This window comes from Suncus etruscus, chromosome 3 (genome assembly GCF_024139225.1).
Source record: "Suncus etruscus isolate mSunEtr1 chromosome 3, mSunEtr1.pri.cur, whole genome shotgun sequence".
NCBI classification, from domain to species: Eukaryota; Metazoa; Chordata; class Mammalia; order Eulipotyphla; family Soricidae; genus Suncus; species Suncus etruscus.
In genome coordinates, this window is record NC_064850.1 from 43,647,454 (window position 1) to 43,669,303 (window position 21,850).

General features: G+C 38.9%; 2 long non-coding RNA genes and 5 pseudogenes across 3 annotated transcripts; all 7 read left to right on the plus strand.

Moving 5' to 3' along the window:
- Nucleotides 1-929: 929 nt before the first annotated feature.
- On the plus strand, nt 930-11,937 carry LOC126003647 (uncharacterized). Of its 2 annotated transcripts, none has more exons than XR_007493815.1 (5): nt 930-1,518; nt 2,447-2,550; nt 5,067-5,161; nt 6,648-6,735; nt 11,896-11,937. It is a non-coding gene; the product is annotated as an uncharacterized LOC126003647 (long non-coding RNA). The 2 variants fall into 2 exon arrangements; XR_007493816.1 differs by lacking the exon at nt 11,896-11,937 and adding an exon at nt 7,524-7,630.
- LOC126004977 (uncharacterized) lies at nt 5,289-5,359 on the plus strand (annotated as a pseudogene).
- On the plus strand, nt 8,619-8,684 carry LOC126004986 (uncharacterized; annotated as a pseudogene).
- Nucleotides 11,938-14,429: 2,492 nt separating the features above from the next.
- On the plus strand, nt 14,430-18,268 carry LOC126003648 (uncharacterized). Its single transcript, XR_007493817.1, has 2 exons — nt 14,430-15,912; nt 16,759-18,268. It is a non-coding gene; the product is annotated as an uncharacterized LOC126003648 (long non-coding RNA).
- Nucleotides 14,486-14,554, plus strand: LOC126004976 (uncharacterized; annotated as a pseudogene).
- On the plus strand, nt 15,164-15,231 carry LOC126004975 (uncharacterized; annotated as a pseudogene).
- A 962-nt stretch (nt 18,269-19,230) lies between the features above and the next one.
- LOC126004984 (uncharacterized) lies at nt 19,231-19,299 on the plus strand (annotated as a pseudogene).
- Nucleotides 19,300-21,850: the final 2,551 nt, after the last annotated feature.

Below are 21,850 nucleotides of genomic sequence, written 5' to 3' on the forward strand. Positions count from 1 at the left end.
CATTGCTTCATAGTTGCAACCATTTTCTCTGATGGCACAGAATAAGGCAAGTACTGGTGAACTTGCCAAGCAAGACCCTTGGGCTGGTTCATCTACAACTATTGGAATTTCTGTTTTTTTCTCCTGTTCTTAGAAGTGAAGCTCCCAGGACAAGAATAGTAATGGTACCCCTGAGTTAAATGACGATCTTGGTCTGTTCCCAACTCTGTGGTTGTGACCATGTATAGGATCTCAATCAAGGCAAGTATGAATCAAGATTTGGGCTATTATTTCTAGAAAGTTAATTCCCAGTATGGAAAGTATGAAATACCCTACATTTTTTGTTCTGGAACACTTGTTACAAATGAGTTCATCAGGCTCAAGAAAGAATGGCCTAATCTATGCTTTATATGCAACCGGCTCTTGTTCAGTTTCTGTAGCCACCTTGCTCCTCCCATCCCATCACTACCTGGTGTGCCTCCTGAGCACTCTGCTGGAAGTGGTTCATGCCTTCTTAGCTATGACCACAAAATAACAAAAATAAATAAAATACCATAATGGCTTATGGAAATCTATAAAAACAAAGTCTTTATTAGCAACGACAAACTAATATTTATGAAATAATTGATATACATAGGAATATTTCAGTAATTATCAAGTTTGTAACACTCTTCTTTATAGCTTGTTGATTTATAGTATTTCTCTTCCTGAAGCATTTTTTGATCCCCCTCCCTTTATTTTTTTTGAAAACATTTATTTATTTTTTTTTTTGGTTTTTTGGGACATACCCGTTTGACACTCAGGGGTTACTCCTGGCTATGAGCTCAGAAATCGCTCCTGGCTTGGGGGGACCATATGGGACGCCGGGGGATCAAACCGTGGTCCTTCCTTGGCTAGCGCTTGCAAGGCAGACACCTTACCTCTAGCGCCACCTTCCCGGCCCCGAAAACATTTATTCTTGTTACTGCTAAGCAGGTTGAATAGTTGTTACAAGGAAAGGGGTACATAGGAGATACTGGTATGTTTTTTGGTTCTGATGAAGGGCCTATGTTCTATAAAGGGAACATACAAGTTACATTTAAACGTATACGGACCAATGATGTGCCTGTAATCATCTTGAACTCTGCCGAGTGATTGAAACAGCTCTGATCTTCTGAGGTCCATCACAAAAGGGTTTGAAATTTTATACCAGTGGAATTTTCAAGTGTCAAGAGCCAGCCTTTGGTGCTCTGGGGATATTGATTGTAGGATGAGAATAGATGAGTAACATAGTAACAGGACTTGGAACTCAGAGTTCATAAAGTCCCAAAGAGATTAAAGGGTTCCATACAAGAGATGGTTGAGTTTGAATGGAAGTTTGCTCACGAGTATCAAGCTAGATCCCTACTGAAAATGAGAGATGCCTGAAGGCTGCAGCAGACAAGCTGAGGCCAGGTGCTGACCAGTAAGACTCTCTCTCTTGCTCTCTGTGTGGTTCATACATCGAATTTGAGACCTTGCAGTCCTGAGCTTCTCTCTAGAGACCACCCTGGCCACCAGGTGAGTATGTGTCTCAATTTCCCCAATCCTTCCTGTTCCCTTCTGGGAATCACTAATTTATCCCAATATTGGTTTGTATTTTATTTTGTTTCATTCATCCAATTGTTATTGCCTCTTTCTATTATAGAAATGAGCTGGTATTTGTATTTCCCCTGGATTTTTTTTCACTTAGGTCCACTCTTTTTGCTCCTTCCCTGTGGTACTTTGTGGCACTTTCTTTTTGTTAGGGCTACTTTGTGCATCATTTTTCTTTTCTGCTTGGGAGTTTGTGTCTTGTACATTGGTTCAGTTTTGGGTTATCATCTATATTGCTATGAGAAATGTGTGAGTGTAATATTATTCTGTAGACTGATTGAAGGATACATAAAATATATTGTTATGGGGGATAGAAGATAATACAGGGGTTCAGGTTTTTTCCTTGAATATAGATGACTCTGGCTTGATCTCCAACCCTGTAGATGGTTCCCTAAGTATGATCCTAAACACAGAGCAAGGAGTTGGCCCTGAGTATAGCTGGGTGTGACTCAAATCTTGACATGGACCAATGATCATTATGGTCATGACTTTATCTGTAATTCTGAGGTCCAGTGCCAAGGTTCCCTTACCTTCATGGAAGATTCCTAGAGACATGTGTCAAAAATAAAAAAATAATTTTTTATGGCCCAGTGGACTCTGTTTATAATATATTAGCATATCAAATCAACAAAGAATTAATGAACCAGCATGACATGATCCATGATAAAATAGGTTAAGAAATATTTTCCAAATAAATATCAGGTGAATATAGATTAGAATTAAAAAACAAATGAGCTGAATGTAAGATGGGTTGGATAGTGAAGCGTAGTGACAAGTGGGAGTTACAGATGATGCTTATTCATAGTGGGAAATATTTATTAATGGGAACCATGTTTTCATCTCTTATTTTTAGCCTTCTCTGATTGGTCTGTTCACAACCAAACCTGGAGTTGATTGCAGATTCTAATGGGATCAACATGGTTCAGTAGCATCAGCGTCAAAAATTAAACCGACCTGGTAAGTAACAAAGATTTGGGTCTTTTTTGTTTGTTTATTTTTGGGCCATACCTGGTGACACTCAGGGTTTCCTCCTGACTCAGCAATCACTATGAAATCACTCCTAGTTCTGCTCAGGGAACCATTTGAGATGCCAGGGATCAAACACATGTGCAAGGCCAGGACCCTACCTGCTATATTATCTTTCTGGTCCAGGGTCTTTATTTTTTTAAAGGCATATATGGTTTTAGTGAAAATTTTTGTCCAGTAATATAGGAAACATTTTGGGTCACGGGTAATGATCATTTCATTGAGACCTATGAACAGAGATGATGATATCCTTGTGAAGAATGATTTGTAGAGATGATAGAAATTTATAATATTTACCTTAACTTTACTTTGATTAAGAATTAATGATTTGGGGCTGGAGAAATAGCATGGAGGTAAGGCGTTTGCCTTTCATGCAGAAGGTCAGTGGTTTGAATCCCGGCATCCCATATGGTCCCCTGAGACTGCCAGGAGTGATTTCTGAGCATAGAGCCAGGAGTAATCCCTGAGTGCCGCTGGATGTGACCCAAAATAAAAAAAAAGAATTAATGATTTGGTTGATGTTAATATAAAAACTTTGCATTTAGAAAGAAGAGTCCAATCATGGACCACTGATGATGACTGGTCATATGAGTCATTGGTGATAAAAGTATATCTGAAGAAATAAACAAAGAAATCACTTCTGGCTTGGGGGACCATATGGGATGCTGGGGGATTGAACTGTTGTCCTCCCCATGCTAATGTGCACAGGCAGATGCTTACAGCTTGCGCCACTGCTCTGGCCCCTAGTTAGTGTTTTTTCTTTTTGATAAATGTAGGAATCCCGAGAGAGGAAAGCATTTGCTTTGCATGTGACCAATATCAGTTTGATTTCTGGCACCTAACATGGTCCCCTGAACCTCACTAGGAGTTATCCTTGATCATAGAGCTAGAAGTACGCCTTTAAACATTGTTGGGTGTGGTCTAAAACCAAAACTAAAAAACAGGCTATTAAATAAATATGGAAAGTCTGTTGAAAAAAACCAAGTATATCTGAAATTATGAAACGCAATGCAAAATCTAATTAGTCTTTCTCATTTTTAAATAATTTCATGCACAAATGTTGGGATAGAGATTTGCTGTTTTTTATTTATTTATTTGGTCCAAAGGGAAGAGGGATTTGGGCCACACTTATTAGTGCTCAGGGCTTACCCTTGGGCTTGTGCTCTGGGATCATTCCTGACAGTATTGGGGAAAGGGTGGCATAGGTGATTCTGGGATCAAACCAGAGTCCTCTGCATGCAATTCAAGCACCTCACCCACTGTAATTCCTCTCTCACCACAGAATTCATATTTTTATGCTAGTTCCATATAGTTAACCTAATTGTTCTTTTTAAGGGTTTATCTTTATTATAGTGTAGGCAGCATTGTTATAATATTATTAATGTTTACAATTTTAATGTACAAAAGTTATTGTGTTTTCACCACACTAAAGTACACAAGGTACTCTATCACTAACTATTATTAATGTCTCCATTATGAATCATTATTTAAAAATAAACACACGGGAAAATAAAAAGATGAAGGAATTGTGAGTTCTAAGTATGTGGTCAGATCAAATCATGGAAATAATGTTGTATTTTAGAAAGGAAAAATAGATCAGTCACTAAAGCTGAAGTCAGTGATTTTAACTCAAGAATCAATCCTGAGGCTGGTTAGTTCCCAGACTTCGTAGTCTGGAGTCTCTGGTTGATCCCCTGATGGATGTTTGCTGATTCCCTATTCAGCACCAAGTGAGGAGTAGCCCTGAGCATCACCAGCTATAGTCCCAAAGCCAACAAATAAATAATAAACCAAAGAAATCTATAGACAGGGGATGTCACCTTCAGTTGCATGGTAAAAAGAAAATAATTGCATTAATGATGTTACCTCTTTTGCTCAGGTTATATAGGCATGAATAATTATAATCCAACATTGGGGGATGTTTTGGACCACATTCAACAGTTCTTGGACTTATTCCTGCCCTGTACTCAGTGGTCACTTATAGAGGGGTTCCAGAGATCAGCTGATGTGACAGGGATTGAATTTGAGTAGGTCAAGTGCAAGACGCACACCTCTTTGCTGGACTATCTTTGTGGTCCCAATTAGTAATCAGTTTTTTGTTGGTGGTGGGTTTTTTGTTTGTTTGTTTGTTTTTGGGCCACACCTGGTGGTGCTCAGGGGTTACTCCTGGCTATTCATTCAGAAATCTCTCCTGGCTTGGGGGACCATATGGGACGCCGGGGATCAAACCTTAGACAAAATGCCTTATCGCTTGCGCCACTGCTCCGGCCCCATTTTTATATTATTTTGTTTCATCTCTATGCTTGAGGTTGTTTCATTTATTTTAATAGACATATAGTGAGTACATTTCTGCCTATGCATGCATATACATAATGAAAAATCAATTAATATCTAAAAACAGATCAGTGCAGCCCATAAATAATCAATGGATCATCTTGTCATTTCAGTTGCTATGCTCTATTTTAATTGGCTCTGCAGGTGGTAAACTTCCATGTTGACAAATTCCCTGGTTGTGTCTATACTGCAAGAGCACCGAGAACATGTGAGTAAGAACTTACTCTTTGGAGCATGTGCAGATAATTTAGAAACAGCCTGTCCCTGAAAAATCAATGTGAATGAGTGATCTCATCAGCAATTTTGAAACATATGAGGAGGAAGGATGCCATTTATGGACCAATGATGATGTATGGCATTTGAACATGGATGATGAGTCCTATGTGTCTGAAACTCTGAGGTCCATCAAACAGAAATGCCACTCCTTTTCTTTGTTTGAAAGGATTCCATACACTAGAAGTCAGGAAGACAACAAACCTAGGACTTTTTAGTCTTTGTGTTCTATCATATATTTATAAATGTGTTTAGAATAATTAAAGCAATTAAATCAAAAATAGAAGTCAAAATGGAGCATCATCCCATAGTAAAAGTAGGTAGTGAGGTCAGAAGAACAGAGAATTGACCTAAATGTCTGAGATACTAATTTTTCATGAAGAAGTCAAAGTACCTGAAGTGAATGTCTCAATCAGTAGAAACAAAATTCAGAGGGCGAGGGCCCAATGGCCATTCAATTTCAACATGTTCTTCTCTGATCTGCTCTGTGCTCCTCAGAATGGTGCCGTCGAGTTCAGTTATAACTTTGAACACACTCACAAGCTCTCTGGTCACCCATGCATTGGGAACATTCAAACCATTTGAGTTAATCATATTGCTGCTGGCTGAGTGTTTTTGAAAGCATTACATTTATTATTATTAACAAGTCTTCACTATAATCAAGGCAGTCCAAATAGTCTCCTATCAGCTATCACCACTATGAAATAATATTATGATTAATCTGTAGATGAAACATTCAGTTGCATTCATGGGTGTTTGATCTCTGTGGAAATGAGTGTATGGATGGAAGATAAAGGGGACTCAAGGCTTTTAGTCATGAGTTTGGGGTAATGTGTGTCTGTTTCCATCATAGTCAATTAATAGAGATTGTTGTAGGGGTGGAGGGTCAGTCTTGAACCAGTGATGATGACTGGCATGTGATTCTTCATGATGAGGAGCATGTATCCTCCAACCCACGTGGGACTGGTTAAAAACATCAGTAACCCAGCAATTAGGAATGTCCAAGGCTCTTATTTGGGGGCATTAGTGTTCCTGCTATTCTCTCCTAGCTCTCAACATTATTAAAGTACTGATGGCAGAATAACAGTCAAACCTGTACATTGGGATGATGAAAATGAAGTATTGTTCATTGATTAAACTATATTGTGAGGAAACTGAAGAGTAATCAAAATTGCCAGAGCTCATAAATGTACCATTAAGCTTCGTTTCTTTACCAAGGATTCGATGAGCAATGACAGATGATATTGTTCTCTGTGAATCACGATTCTGAAGCTCATATTATTAAGAGAAAAAGTTAAATTCGTACAAGCTAATGAAACCCAGTGTATGGATGCAAGTGGGGGTGAGAGAGAGAGAAAGAGGAAAGGGAGAGAGAGAGACTCCACCTTTTTTTTTTTTATCATCTCTACCTGCTACTTCAGTACAGTTGCTGAGGGATTCCAGCTTCTTCTGTCATCAAGATCAAGATCATCCTCAAAGTCATGTTCCCATGTCAGGGATGAGACCAAGGTGAAGAATAGTCATTGTTGTTTATTTTGTTCAATTATTTCTTGAAATGTAGCCGAGTTATTGTCACTCTTTTTTTTTTTTTTTGTTTTTGGGCCACACCCGGCGTTGCTCAGGGGTTACTCCTGGCTGTCTGCTCAGAAATAGCTCCTGGCAGGCACGGGGGACCATATGGGACACTGGGGTTCGAACCAACCACCTTAGGTCCTAGATCAGCTGCTTGCAAAGCAAACGCCGCTGTGCTATCTCTCCGGGCCCTATTGTCACTCTTTTTATCATCTTATTTTAGTCACTGAGATTTCCAGTATCACTCATTTGAGGATTTAATGCATGCAGCATTCCAAACTTCCAGAAAGAAATATTATTTCTTAAATCATCAAATGTTACCCAACCATCTTCCCAATGTTACACAGGATTTAAAATACGTATAAGGGCCGGAGAGATAGCATGGAGGTAAGGCGTTTGCCTTTCATGCAGAAGGTCATCGGTTTAAATCCCGGCGTCCCATATGGTCCCCCGTGCCTGCCGGGAGCAATTTCTGAGCATGGAGCCAGGAGTGGCCCCTGAGCACTGCCGGGTGTGACCCAAAAACCACAAAAAAAATAAAAAAAAAATAAAATAATACGTATATATACATTGGGTAGCATTGAGGTGTATTACTGACAAATATACACTTATGTGGCCAGTGAGTAAATAGGCAGATATTGAGACATTCAAAGACCTTGATCTTAGTTCTGTGTGTGTAAATCACTCTTATTTTTGTCAATGGATCAATCATTTCACTAATACAGGCAAGAATGAAACACCCAAAGGCCCATACATGGACTAGTAATCTGAATTATGTCATAGGATTTCAGACAAATCTCAGGAAATTACAATGATAATACTGTTCGAAGTATAAGTTATTTTTATCATTAATGAGTCATAATAGATGCATGTAATAAATATAAGAGACAAAGAGTATAGTGAGACATTGATCAAATATGTGTGTCATGGGGAAAAACATTATTAAAAATGGAAAATGTTGCCATTTGGGAAGAAATGAATGGATCAAGTGTTCTAGCAATTTTTCTACAAAATAGAGACACAGAATAGAGTCAGTTTTAGGGGACAGGAGACTGGAACTTATGCTTTGCACAGGGGGACTACATATTTCTGAGAACTGCTGCTGGATGGCCCAACAGACAAACAAACAAAAAAATCACAGAATCAATTCTATTATTTGGGGCCAATTTCAAGTTTTCATGTGGTTCCTTTTTTTCAGAGTAAAAAAACCCAATCAGTCAAGCCTTAAGTAGCAGAGTTCATCATATGTGGAATGCAAGGTTCATTGGCCAAATGTCTTCTGACTAATTTTGCAAAGTATGTCCTGTTCTGCTCTCCTGATGTAGATGAGCTTGTCAGGGCTACCAGCTCAGTGGTTAAATCTGGGGTGTTGAAGGATGAAACCGCATGAGTCATGGCAAAATTCTGCTCTGGATCTGGGTATTTCATGTTAGGGCATTAACTGTCAGTATTAAGTGGGTTCCATATTGAAATGAGATGAATTGCATCCCAGTGATGAAGTTGGGATTAACTTGAGGCATTGATAGTTTCCTGTGCTTGAGGAGCCCTGAGTGTAAATTGCTCCCTGGAGACTGAGTTTAGAGCATGCAAGGGAGGGAGAACAAGATTCTTTGTGGGGCTTGGTCCCCCAAGCCTGCCAGGAGCGATTTCTGAGCTTAGAGCCAGGAGTGACCCCTGCACTGCTGGGTGTGACACAAAAACAAAAACAAAACAAAACAAAACAAAAAGATACTTTGTGGGGCTTGTGATTGCACCTTTAGTGGATTTGGGAGCTCAGAGCTAAAATCCATACATATTTGCTAAGAGAACATGGGCTTTCATGGACCAGTGATGGTACCTGCCAGAGTATGAGTCATGCGTGATGATGACCAAGCCCTGAGGTCCAGCCCATGAACATTTCAGTCATTTTTGCATTTTCATTGTGCAATTACAATGGGAGCAATGAAAAAAAAATCATTTGACAAACACAGAAAATAATAAGCATTGGTGTATCTAATGAAGCATTGTCCAGTTTTTAAAAATGCTAAGGGCTGGGGGACAAAATACCTTAAATATGTGGTTCAAAAGCTGCTGTCCAGAGAGGACATGGTGGAGAGCAACCTGGATGATGTTTCTTACTGGGTCAGTAGTAAGTTCAAAGTTTCGTTTTCCTTAAAAGAAAACAAAGTGTTCCATAGCTATCTCTGATAATTTAGTTCCCAGCCCAGTGAGAGAGCAGAAGCCAGAAACAAAGAGCTCACATTTTTCTCTTGTATGTATGTTAATATAGTTCCCTGGACAGTAGTGATCTTCCACAAACCAGTGAATAGTCAAATACCACTCAGGACTAGAGTGGGCTTTATTTATTTTTAGTTTATTATTATTTTTTATTATTATATTTGGGTCACACTTGGCAGGATTTACTTCTGGCTCAGGGATTCCTCCTGGTGGAGCTCTGGGGACTCTGTGGGGTTCTAGAAGTTGAACACAGGTTGGTCACATAGAAGGCAAGTGTCCTACCCACTGGACTATCTCTTTGGCTCCTGGAGTGTGCTTTTTAAAGGGCTAGTCATGAATACATGATGGCCCAATCAGGTTGCTTGGTGCTGTATCAATCATAGATGACCTATACTATATCCAGATTTCAGTCCTCCAAGACCACTCCTAGGAACCATTTCTACAGATGTGAAGGTAGACAATGGTTATGTTTGGGATCCCTTTTTATTCATTTTCAGTCTACAAATAAAATGAGACCAGTGATTAGGCAATTGTTCAAACACCTTCCCCACCCCACCCCGAAAGTGACTGGGTTAGTTGGTTACTACATATCGCAAAAGACTCAGCAGGAAAAAAATAAGAGTGAGAATGTCACCTCTCGCTGAAATTATTGACTTTCTTACACTTTGGGTTGTGACCCCTTTATAAGTAAACAACATGGGGATGGTGAAAAATCTGAAAAAATTCACTAGAGTGCTTTTCATTCAATATTAATTTTTTTTATTCCACCAGACCCCTCTGAGGATGCAGACAAATTTCTGGGGGTTGCAGTTGAAATAGTGGAAGAATCCGGTGTGGACAGGATGAGTAGGGATCACCACTCATTTTTCTGTCAGTTGCGATGTTTTGTGAAACTAACCTAGAGAGTCTCAAAATCTCTGATCACCCCCTGGGCCTGTAATAGAAGAGTGGGAGTCAGGACCAGTGACACTCACAGCCCTTCGGGGTCTGCTCTGTACTGCAGAATGGAGATGTTGGTGTCGTTGGTCCAAGCCTACATTATTCATTTTCCGAACTCTCTGGCTGCCTTCATTAGAGGATGGAGCCTAATATGAGTAATACTCTACTCTTCTTAACGAAAACTTCCCTGATGGACGATCTCCCAAAAGTTTTCAATACAATCTTGCACAGATATTCCCAATCATGATGTTGATGGATCCGCTGAGCTCATGTCAGGAAAGGAATTTGGTCTCAGTTGAAATGATTATCTGGGTATCATTAAAAAGCGATCAATCTAGAGGCAAGTTAATCCTGTGCTATGATGAATGTGGCAGGCGTGTTGTGCAACTTTCATTGATAGGATGTCACACTGACGTTGGAGGATGGGAGAGATAGGATCTGTGTGGTGCAGGTTCTATTTGACAGAAGCTACATTTAGTCAACCATTTCTTGTCATGTTATGAATTATGCATTTATCTTTATTATAACAAATTAATTATTACCAATATCAAAGTAAGTGATAGGGGAACATTTAGAAAGGTCCTGAATGGATTAATTATGAGAGCTGGTGGCTGTGAGTTCTATGTCTCTAAAATGCCTGACCCAACAGAAAGTGAGATAATTGTCTCTAGCCAGTTTCCTGCTAGTCCATCGAGGCATTGGCTGAGGCAACACCCCATTATTCCCTGCGAGCACTAAGTCTCAGCAAAATCTAAAGGGCTCATGTTTGCCCTCAATCTCCCCAAGACTTGTTCCTTTTTTTTTTGTCTTTTGGGTGATTATCATCTTAATAGCATGCAGGGCTACTTCCTAGAGAGTTTGGTTCTCATTTCCTGGAGTAGTGATGTGGATCATCCTTTTATATTCCTGTTGGCCATCTTTATCTCTCCTTTTTAAAAATTTGAATTTGAGTATTTAGACCACACCTGTTTATACCCAGGGTTTTCTTCCAGTTCTGTGCTCAGGGATCACTCCTGGCAGTGCTTGAGGGATCATATATAAAGATGCCAGGAATTTAAATGGGGGCAGGGCAACTTCTGAAATGCTAGTGCTGTCTCTTTAACCCGCTTCTTGGATTCACTTTTGAGAAGTATGGTTTATGATTCAATCAATGAATTAATTTATTCATTGGGAGATTTGTATAAGCAGAGATGAAGTGTTAAATATGGATCAGTGATTGTGGCTATTAATATAGGGCTTAGGGGTGAGTAGCACAATTTTTGAAATGATGTCCAACATGGAACATAAATTCCATATTTCTGCCATTGAATTGATTTTATACTAAGATGTTAGAATTATAGATTGTTTATTTACATTGGTTTCATAGTTCTGGATTTGTAATTATTTATAAACTACTGATAGAACTTTCAACACAAATAAAAAGATTATGGATTTATGTATCTAAGTATAGGGTTATGTATTGTCCTTTTAGATTCAATTATATTCAGTAAAACAAAATATGTTATTAATAAAATTAAAACCACTGATGAAATGAGCCAAGGAAAGGGGAATAGGATGGAGAGGAGCAGGAGAGAATTTGCTGGCATGTACGAGGTCATTACTGGGTTCATTGCCACCGCCACCACCAAACCAAAATGCTCTGGGCCACCCTCAGATGTGTTCAGTGATCATTCTTGACTGTGCTCAGGGATCACTCTTGTTGAGGCTCAGGAATCAAAGATGGTTCTGGGGATTGAACTTGGGTCAGCAGCATGCAAAGTAAGTATTGTATCCACTGTACTACCTCTTCATAATGAAAATCTTTTATTCCTCAATTATTGAGGCATCCATTTGGGAGCACATAGTTCCTAACTAACCAAGAAAATAAACTGTGTAGGTGGGTCTTGATTGGGATAAAGTTTTACTAATGGTATTTTTCCATCTCTTCTTTGTCTTTCTCAGAATAGCCACATTCCAGTTGGCTGGGCATCATGTCATAGGGTGAGTGTGGAGGCCCTTCACGGTTTTTAAATGCCACACCAATGTGAGAAAGATGATTGTTTTTAGGTATTATTTTTAAGGTATATTGATTTCCTGGATAGCCAGTGCATTATTAAAAAGGTACTATAGAATGGCAGGATGGCAGTATACATCAACATTAATTACTGAAATTTGTGAAATATTAATGCAATCATATAAAAGAACATTTTTAACCACTGAGACATGGCTATTCTATTGAAGGATTGGGATATCATTTTGTCTTTTGTAAAGAATAGGGTATTAAGTTTTATTAATGGATGTGAATCACTTAGAGAAGAATGAGGGGGGAAAAGGAGACTGTTGGGTAGAAGATGGTGGCTCATTGATGAGTCTTCTGTGATAAAGACTGTCCAGATCCCTGAGATCCAACAGCAAAGACATCCAATCCTTTATCATTGTTATGTGGGATTCCCTAGACTGACACATATGAAGGTATAAGGAGTTAGTTTTGGTCTTCATGCTTGTGTGTTTGCTACAGAAATAAAGTGAAGGTGGGAAAGTTCCACCTCTGTGTAAAAATGTAAGGTTGGGCTAGAAATTCTAAAACTATAATAAGAGGATAGTCATTCCAGAATATTAGTATTTGACTACGAATAATTCATAACTAGTAGTCACTGTTCTTGTTCTCTATAAGTGACCAGATATTATGACTTTACTGATAAGAAAATAAAACGGAATTCTTTCAATTAATTGATAATTAGTTAGAGGAAAAGTGGAATCCTAGGGCTATTGCCTGAAACACCTGACTTCCTCATCATCTATTCTTTGCCCTGAAAGGTTGGAAGCCTGGCCCAGACAGAAGCATCCTCTGGACGTGAACTTTGACTCAGTATCAGATAAAGGTGATTGACAGTTGAGATTCTTTTCTTAGCTTAACTTTGTATCTTTAAAGCAGTTCATTACTCATAGGTGTAAATATCAATGATAAGTGCAGGATAATTGAGAGAATATATTGTTGAGTCATGTGAAAACTGACTTGATAATGACAGATGTTGAGATGAGAATAGTCTATATACTGATAAAGTGCCTTAAAAGCCCCTTTACTTTTTGTGAAACAGCACTAAAAGTAGTATGTATTGATAATCAATGAGAAATGATTTGAAAGAGAAAAAGATGGACTGATGATGGTATCATATGAGTTTTCTATGATGATCAAAACAACTAGACCCACATTCATTTTCATTGTTTATAGGAAGACTGAGCCATAGGTGCAATCTATCTATACAATATATTTTTTTGCTTTTTGGGTGGGCCACACCCTGTGATCCTCAGGTGTTACTCCTGACTATGCGCTGAGAAATTGCTTCTGGCTAGGAGAACCATATGGGATGCTGGGGATCAAACCAAGGTTCATCCTGGATTGGCCACGTGCAAGGCAAATGCCCTACTGCTGTGCTATCGCTCCGGCCCCGTACAGTATTATTTTTGTTTTTCAGAGCCAGGGATTAAACCCAAGACCTCCCACATATGAGGTGCATTTTACCTCTTATCCACATCACCAGCCCCCAAATATTTACTTTGAACATTTGCTCAGTTTCCATGTGTTAATATCATTGGACAATAGAATAATCTACTCAGATACCAAATTTACTCCAATCATTGACTAATAATCGACTATCACTGGAGAATGGGAATAAAGTCCATTCTTTACTTCGTGTCCTTTGTTGTCCCCTGATGATGGGTACCCCTGAATGACTGAAACATTTCCCCTTGGGTGCATCAAAACTTGGCATTATGGGAAAAGGAATTCAAATTTCCTCCTAAGATTTCAGGATTTTTTTTTAATTAAAGAGTTCAGTGTACTATCAGTGTATAGAAAATAAGTGTAAGGACCTTGACGTCAGTTTTTGGAACGAGGGTAAATGTTCAAGATATTAGGATTTATTTATTTCATATTTAGATTAGTTCTCCAACTGCACATTGTACTTCTCCCCAGAATGGAGTCCTAGTGCTCACTGAAGCAATGCCCCCTGGTGGCCTGCCTGTGGATTGCATCTCCATCAGGCCGTCTAGTGACTTTTCAAGAATTTCAGGGACATTGTCAATTTCAGGTAACCCATTCGCTTCTTAGAAAGTCGGAAATCTATTTAGACTAAGTAATCAATATACTTATAAAAACAATGTTTTTTTATATCTATACAACCTTGAACTTATGTTTATTAACTATATTTAAAAATACATATCTTTTATAATATAATTCATATATTTTTAATGCTTATATTATACTGAGTTTTACTACTTATACTTGCATGATTAGTGGAAGGTGTGCTCATGGGAAACAAAGAGTTTAAGAATATGAGTGTGTGAAGCCTGAGAGAGAGCACAGAGGGTAGGGCGTTTGCCTTGCATGCCGTCAACGCCAACCCCGGTAAATCCCTGGCTTCCCATATGGTCCCCCAAGCACTACCAGGAGTAATTCCCGAGCACAGAGACAGGAGTAATCCCTGAGTACTTCTGGGTGTGGCCCAAAGTACACACAAAAGAATATGGGTGTGACCACCTCAGGGCAATATGGGCTTAATGATGACCACTGGTGGCGTATGAGTCTTCTACGATGAATGCGTGGGAGTCTGAGGCCCACTGAAATGCAGCCGAATCCAGTACTCTGTTGCAATGATCAGGAATATTAATGATGTCTTCTTCTTGTCATTCGCTCTACGATATCTTTCTCAGCGCGGATGACCTGGAGCTGAGGGGCCATATCTGGGCTCGAAGTTTGGGGAGTGACGCTCATGTTGATGTGAGTTCTCGAAGAAAGTTCTCTTCTCAACTTCTTTCAAATGTGCAAAATTATCACTTATGCTGCACCCGTATTTTAGTATGAAATATTAGTATGTGTGAAGTATTGACTATGTGTAAAACTATGGAATATAAAACATACTTGAGAGTGCTTGATATTCATATGAAGTTTATGTAGACCCTTCTTAGTTTTGGGATGTATTTTAGGAATTAAAATGGGTTTTGAGGTCAGAAAGATAGTAGAGTGGGTAAGGCCTTGCAAACAGTTGACTTGAGTTCAATTCTCAGGGACCCATATGGTCCCTGAGCTCTGCCAGGAGTGATCCCAGGACACAGGAGCCTGGATTAAACCTTGAGTATCACTGGTGTAGCCTCAGAGCAAAACAAAAAATAGATATTTTGTGACTTCATAGCTTTATCAATGAGATATGGATGTGGAGATGAGGTATATTGGATCAGTGATGACTATTGGTGGCGTATGAGTCTTCTACGATGAATACGTGGTAATCTGAGCTCCAAAGCCAACCAGATCTGCTCCATCCTCATTGTTGAACAAATTTCAGACATATCCAAGGCTTCCATTATGGCCTTATTGTTTACCTATTTTTATTCTTTTATTACATTGACAAAAATTCTATAAATAATTATAGAAGACAATGCAGATGAATATGATGAATTCTTGTCCAATGGAGGCAAGAGGGAGCAGTAACATGCTATGAATATCCAGATATGAAAAATAAATGACCCATAGACTAGACAGATATCACTAAGGGTTAGGGGGCAAGCTTTGCACATAGGTGCCCCAAATTCAATTCCATTTATCACAAAAGCCCCTCTGCACTATGAAGCATAACCCTCCCTTCCCTGCACACCTTAAAAATAAGTGATTCATGCCAAATACTTGTTAGACCAAGGATGGCACAGGCATCAAAGCCATAGACTAACCACAGATTCTGGGCCAGTGGCCAACTCCAAGTTGCTTTCCCTGAGAGAAATAAAGGCGTATCTACATCCAATTAATGATAGCCTGGTCAAGTGGTGCTGTGAAAGGTGACAAGCAAAGATCACCAGCAAACAGTGTTTCACCTTCTTTTCGTCATTTCTCTGCTCTGCACTCCTCAGAACTGACACTCCACTTCTGGAATCTTCCTTGATCCCAAGCTCTGGGGTCACATCTCAGTCAGGAGCCTGGAGAGAAATGTGAGTAATAAGCAAAACCTGTGTCTATGGGTTTGTGTTTTGTTTACAAGTATTAATAAAAATATAAAGTAGGAGCTGCTCTCAAAGAGTGTTAACTGGGCCTGAGTGAGAAATATGGGATTCATCTGAAGCCTGCTCTTGGTTCAACAGGGCATGAGAAGTGGTGGTGGTGGGGTTAATTTCACATAGTTATGGGAAAACAATACTACTAACATGTTGAGGGCAACAGGACCAGGATGGACTTTGGGGGCTCATAATTCTTCCTTAGCAGTGTAGAAACAGAGAGGAGGTGGGCTTCTGGCCAGCTCATGACTCGGGTATGATGTTAATGCATGTATGTGACGATGACCGTCAATCCCCAAAGGCCATGCCTTTTTGTCCTCATTGCATCAGGGAAGGGATCTGTAAACAAATACCAAAACAATTAAAGATGATGCATGGAAGTCTTATTAATCTTATAAATATGTGGAGAGGCAAGAAAAACCAGATGTACTAGGTAGATGGCACAGAGCCTGGACTTCAGATTTCATTTCTGACATCTTGTGGTCCTCTGGAATCATTTGATATGGGCCACCCCTTAGAAAAGAGGGAGAAATTAATAGCATCAAAGTGCTAAAATATGAAGAGAATAAAGTGTTTTGGATTTCCCTTCTTGAATTAAGGACGATCTAGATGTAGAAAAGAGAAAAGACCATTTTAAGCCTGAGATGAACTTGAGGTGGGAAGTTCATTTGTGTCCTGGAAATTCAGCACTATCCTGAGTTACCCGCCTAATGAAAGGAGAGGAATTTGGATTCCTGGGAGGGTTTCTGAGCTTTGCTCACCTTCTGCACTTTCCTCCCCTAGGATGGAGCTTCTGGTGCTGATGGTGACCTTCCCCCAGGACAACCCACTTTGTGCATGCACTAGTTCATTAATCAAGACCAGATAGCACAGAAAATGACTATTTTTTCACTATCTGATAGCCAAGGACATTATGCTGACAATCAAGAAAAATACCAGCACAGTTACAGAAGGGCAGAATCTCTTCTCTATGGGATTCTCTGAGAGCTGTGGAATCTTCTTTTATGGCTTTGAACTTAATGTTGATTTCCTAGTAATCAATAGATAGTAATCAATAGGTAATCAATTCATTTAAAAAATGAATGGAAATCAAGATCTCCATTGACACTTCCTAGTAGCCTGTGTTATAGCTGATGAAGAATTTGTGCCTGTAATTCTGAAGTCCTGCGTCAAATGTATCTGATCAATGTGTCCAGGGATACTGTAGATTAATACTGTAGATATTTGTATGTGTCTCTTTGCCTTTGCATTTAATATTTTAGTGAGGTTTTAAATGGGCAAAATAGAAGAATAAGATGAGGTGCGAAATGACTACTGATGAAGAATACTCTGTATTATATTAAATATAATAATCTGCAAGGTAACAAAATAATAACCACTGGAATAGATAAAAGAATGGACCAAATATATTGTCCATTAGTAGTTTGATGTTGATAGTGAAATGTAATCATTATTCATTGGTTGAGCCAGTTTCAGACTCCAACTTTGTTTCATTAACTACAAATAATTATAGGGAAGCAGAGAGATAGTACAGCAGAGATAGTACAACTTATTTGTTTAGAAGGCAGCCAATCTAGCGTAAATCCCTGCTGCCCTATATGGTCCTCCAAGCACCCACCGGAGTGATCCCTGAGCACCAGCAGGTGTAGTCCAAAATCCAGAAAGAAATAGAACTTATAAATGAGTCAATGCCTAATGGTTATAAATAACTGATGGAAACTCCAATTAAATGGTGTGGCATTCTCAATCTCTTCACCACTTTCTCTCCATGGACAGGCAAACTAATAACACTTCTGGTCATGATTGTGATGATTGTTAGCTTTCATGATAGAAGAGAGACCAAAGTAAGAAATGACTAAATGTATTTTTCTGTCTGGCTCTTTTAGTGATAGGTATTCATAGTAGTATTATATATATATAATCAAATATTATAGAATTACTCATAAAATCAAATGGGCCGTTGTGCAATAATGAATATGATATAATCTATGTTGCTGGGTTGATGGTTTGTAATGTAGAGAGAATGGATTGTATGAATCTATGCTGTATAAATCTTTGCTAGCAATGACCAATAGGTAGAAGTTCAGGTTATTCAACACTATTATTCTTTTAGACTTTGTAAAGTAAAGCATGTTTTTATTGGGAGTTCCTCTATGTACTCATATTAGTAATATTAATGAATAAATATTAGCACTCTAAAGAAAATATAAAGGAAAAAGTGTAAAGCATTGTGCAACTCTGAACGTATGTAGAGAGAAAAAGTATATCATAAATAAAAAAATAAAACACTGAAGCTCATGAAGTATTAAATGGGTGCTATTATAATCTCTTTTCTTAAGGATCATTGAAGTATGATTATGGAAGATTCAATCTTTTGCTTCATCTCAGGTTGGAGAATGTTGCTTCTGTTAAATGGAAATAAGACCTTGGGGCCGGAGAAATAACATAGTGGGTAGGGCATTTGCCTTGCATGAGGCTGACCTGGGTTCAATTTCCATCAACCCGTATGGTCCCCTGAGCCTGCCAGGAATAATTCCTGAGCATAGAGCTAGGAGTAACCCCTGAGCACTGTCGGGAATGGCCCCTCCTCAAAATGAAAAAATTAAAAGGAAATAAGATCAAGTGGAAGAGATAATGCAGTGACACTTGCTTTGCTGTGAGCAGCTCCATATGGTCCCACCAGCAGTCAACCTGGACCTGAGATCCAGAAATAAGCAAAAAAAAAAAAACAAAAAACAAAAAACAAACAAACAAACAAACGTATTTACATTATAGTTTTAAGTACTTCAATATCTCTGTAAAGGAAAGGTGGACTTGAGAGACCATTGATATGAATACCAGGATATATTTTTCATCCTCAAGTATGCTTTGTTTCTCAAAACCAACAATCCTGCTGGTTCGAGTCTTCCCTTGGTATCTTTCTGTGTTGGTGGCTCCGAAATCAAGGTGAGAGATGACAAAGGTGTGTGTCTGTCATTATTTTCATCTTCATGTTCAACATACCTAAGAAAAATGTTTTAGAACATCCGAGTAGGCCAGCCACTGAGAAGTACAGAACTTATATGAAGGAAGCATTGTGTTCATTAGTGCATACATTAAATGTAACATGTGTCAGATCACCACATTGAGGGAAAAATGATTCTAGACACACACAGAGCAGTTATATCCAAGGGAAGAAAGGCACTGATAAAGAGTCATGAAGGATGAGGGAAAGAGAGAAGAAAGAGAGAGGAATGAGGGAGAGAGAGAGACTGTTGGATCGATGATGACAGCTCATGTGATGAGTCTTCTGTGATGAAGACTGTCCGGAATGCTGAGATCCAACAACAATAGGTCTTTTCTTATTTTCTATTAAATTCCCTAGACAAAGATACATGAGATTTGAAGGAGCTGATTTTGGTCTTCATGCTTATGTGTTTGCAAGAAAAATAAAGATGGAAGTGGGAAAGCATAACCTCTATGTAAAAATGTGTGGTTGTGCCAGAAATCCTAATAGCTATAAGAGGATCATTATACTAAGATATTAGTATCTGACTATGAATAATAGGGTTGTATAATAATTAATAGTCACTATTCTTGTTCTTTATCAGTGGCCAGATTTTGTGACTTTACTCACAAAATAAAGTAAATTATTTTGTAACTTTACTCACAAAATAAAAAAGAAATTATTTCAATTCATTGATGATTGGCTAGATGAAAGGTGAAATCCTAGTGTCATTTCCTAGAATGTCTGTGTCTGATGCTTCCTCACTGTCTATTCTGTGCTCTGCAGAATCAGATACATTGGCCCAGACAGAAGCATCCTCCGGACGTGAACTTTGGCTCATTGTCAGATAAAGGTGAGCCATAGTTGAGGCTCCTTTCTTACCTTAACTAATGTGTCTTTAAGTAGTTCATGGAATTAATCACTGGTGTAAATATCAATAATGAGTGAAGAATAATTAAGACAATATATTGTTGGATCATGTGAAAACTGAATTGATGACAAATATTGAGAGAATAGTCTATGTATAGATAATGTCCCTTAAGTATATGCTGAATTCATGTGTGGAAAATGAGCATAGTCACATGAAAATGGCTGGTAGAAAAGGAATCTCTACACAGATAAAGTTCTTTAGGGTTCTGCTCCTTGTTTAGAAATCATAGAACTTGAACTTCCCAAGGAATTGAATTTTCTGTCTACAGGAAATGAATTCAGAATGAATGAGCAAATTAGGAAAGTATAGGGATATATTGGATTAATGATGGCATAAATCACCATATCTGAGTTTTTCACAATAATCACACAGAATTTCAGAACCAATACAAAGCAAGGTTCATTTCTTTTATTATTTTGGGGGACCCTAAATTCCAGAGAAGTCTGGAATTTATAAGATTCTTTGTTTTGTTTTGTTTTTCAATTCCAGTGATTGAACCCAGGACTTGTGGTTAAGAGATGAGTTCTAGTGCTTACCCTAGTCCTGTCCCCTAGAAGTTTGTTTTCTTCCTTGTGTTCACCATTTTCACTTCGATGTTATCCTCAGTGGTGCATGAGCTCATCTATAAGCATATACAACATGTATTAAACATAAATAATTGACTGAAAATTGAGTGACTCTGCAGAATTCAGTCTTTTCATTGTCTCCTGCATTGGAGGATGGCCTCAAATGAGTGACTGAAATGGAATCTAGTTCCCTAACTCCATCCTGCCCTTCCCCCTGCCTCTTTCTGTAGCAGACTTCCTCCTCCTTCTTTCTCTTCTTCCTCCTCTTCTCCCCATTTCATTCCTCCACTCTTCTTCCTCCTCTTCCTCCTCTCTCAGAGAATATCTTAAAGGCTCTCCAGCCTTTTTCTTGCCTCCCTAGAGATTCTCAAGTAACCCTCCATTTTATTGCCTCTTTAAGTTTTCTTTTGTTAGTAGGAAAGAAGGGAAGGAGAGAAGTGGGGGAAGAAGGGAGGGAGGAAGGGATGAAAGAAGGAAGGGAGAGAATGGAGGGAAGGAGGAAGGGATAAAAGAAGGAAGGGAAAGAATGGAGGGAAGGAAGAAGGGACGAAAGAAGGGAGAGAATGGAGGGAAGGAGGAAGGGAAAGAGAAGGAGGGAAGGAAGTTAATCTGGTTCATTTTAGTGACCAATGCATTATTAAGAAATAGGTGGTAAATACGGGTCTGGAGAGACAGCACAGCGGTGTTTGCCTTGCAAGCAGCCGATCCAGGACCAAAGGTGGTTGGTTTGAATCCCGGTGTCCCATATGGTCCCCCGTGCCTGCCAGGAGCTATTTCTGAGCAGACAGCCAGGAGTAACCCCTGAGCACCGCCAGGTATGGCCCAAAAACCAAAAACCAAAAAAAAAAAAAAAAAAGAAATAGGTGGTAAATAATCAGAGCAAGTCGTCCCAAAATGGGGATTGACACAAGCCATTATGTTGAAGGTTCATGTAATCTGGTCAACTTCAGAGAGAACCAGTGTGTGTGGAGATGGTTTCAGAGACAGGCATTAGGTATGTCAGAGCTCTTGAACTCTTTGGCTCAATTCTTGAATATTTCTTTAGTGGATGGGAAATTAATAAATAACTGCACAGCTAAAATGTAAGTTAAGAAGAAAGGGTCCCCAGCTAGCTGTCAGTTCTGAAGACAGGTTAGAAGTCACGTTTAATGAATAACGTGTGTCTGAAAATCTGAAGTTCAGACACTAAATGAAATGCTGTTCTTGCTCTTTAGGCAAAGCCCAATAGCTGGTGATTCAGAAGATTTAATTATGCAATCCTTGTCCTTTGGAGAGTCATGGATAATGGCTCTATTCGATTTCAATAAATGAATTAGTGCATAAAGCGTTTCACCAGTGGGAAATCGGTGAAGGGAAAACATGTCCAGACCAATTAGGGCACCTGTCATGGTG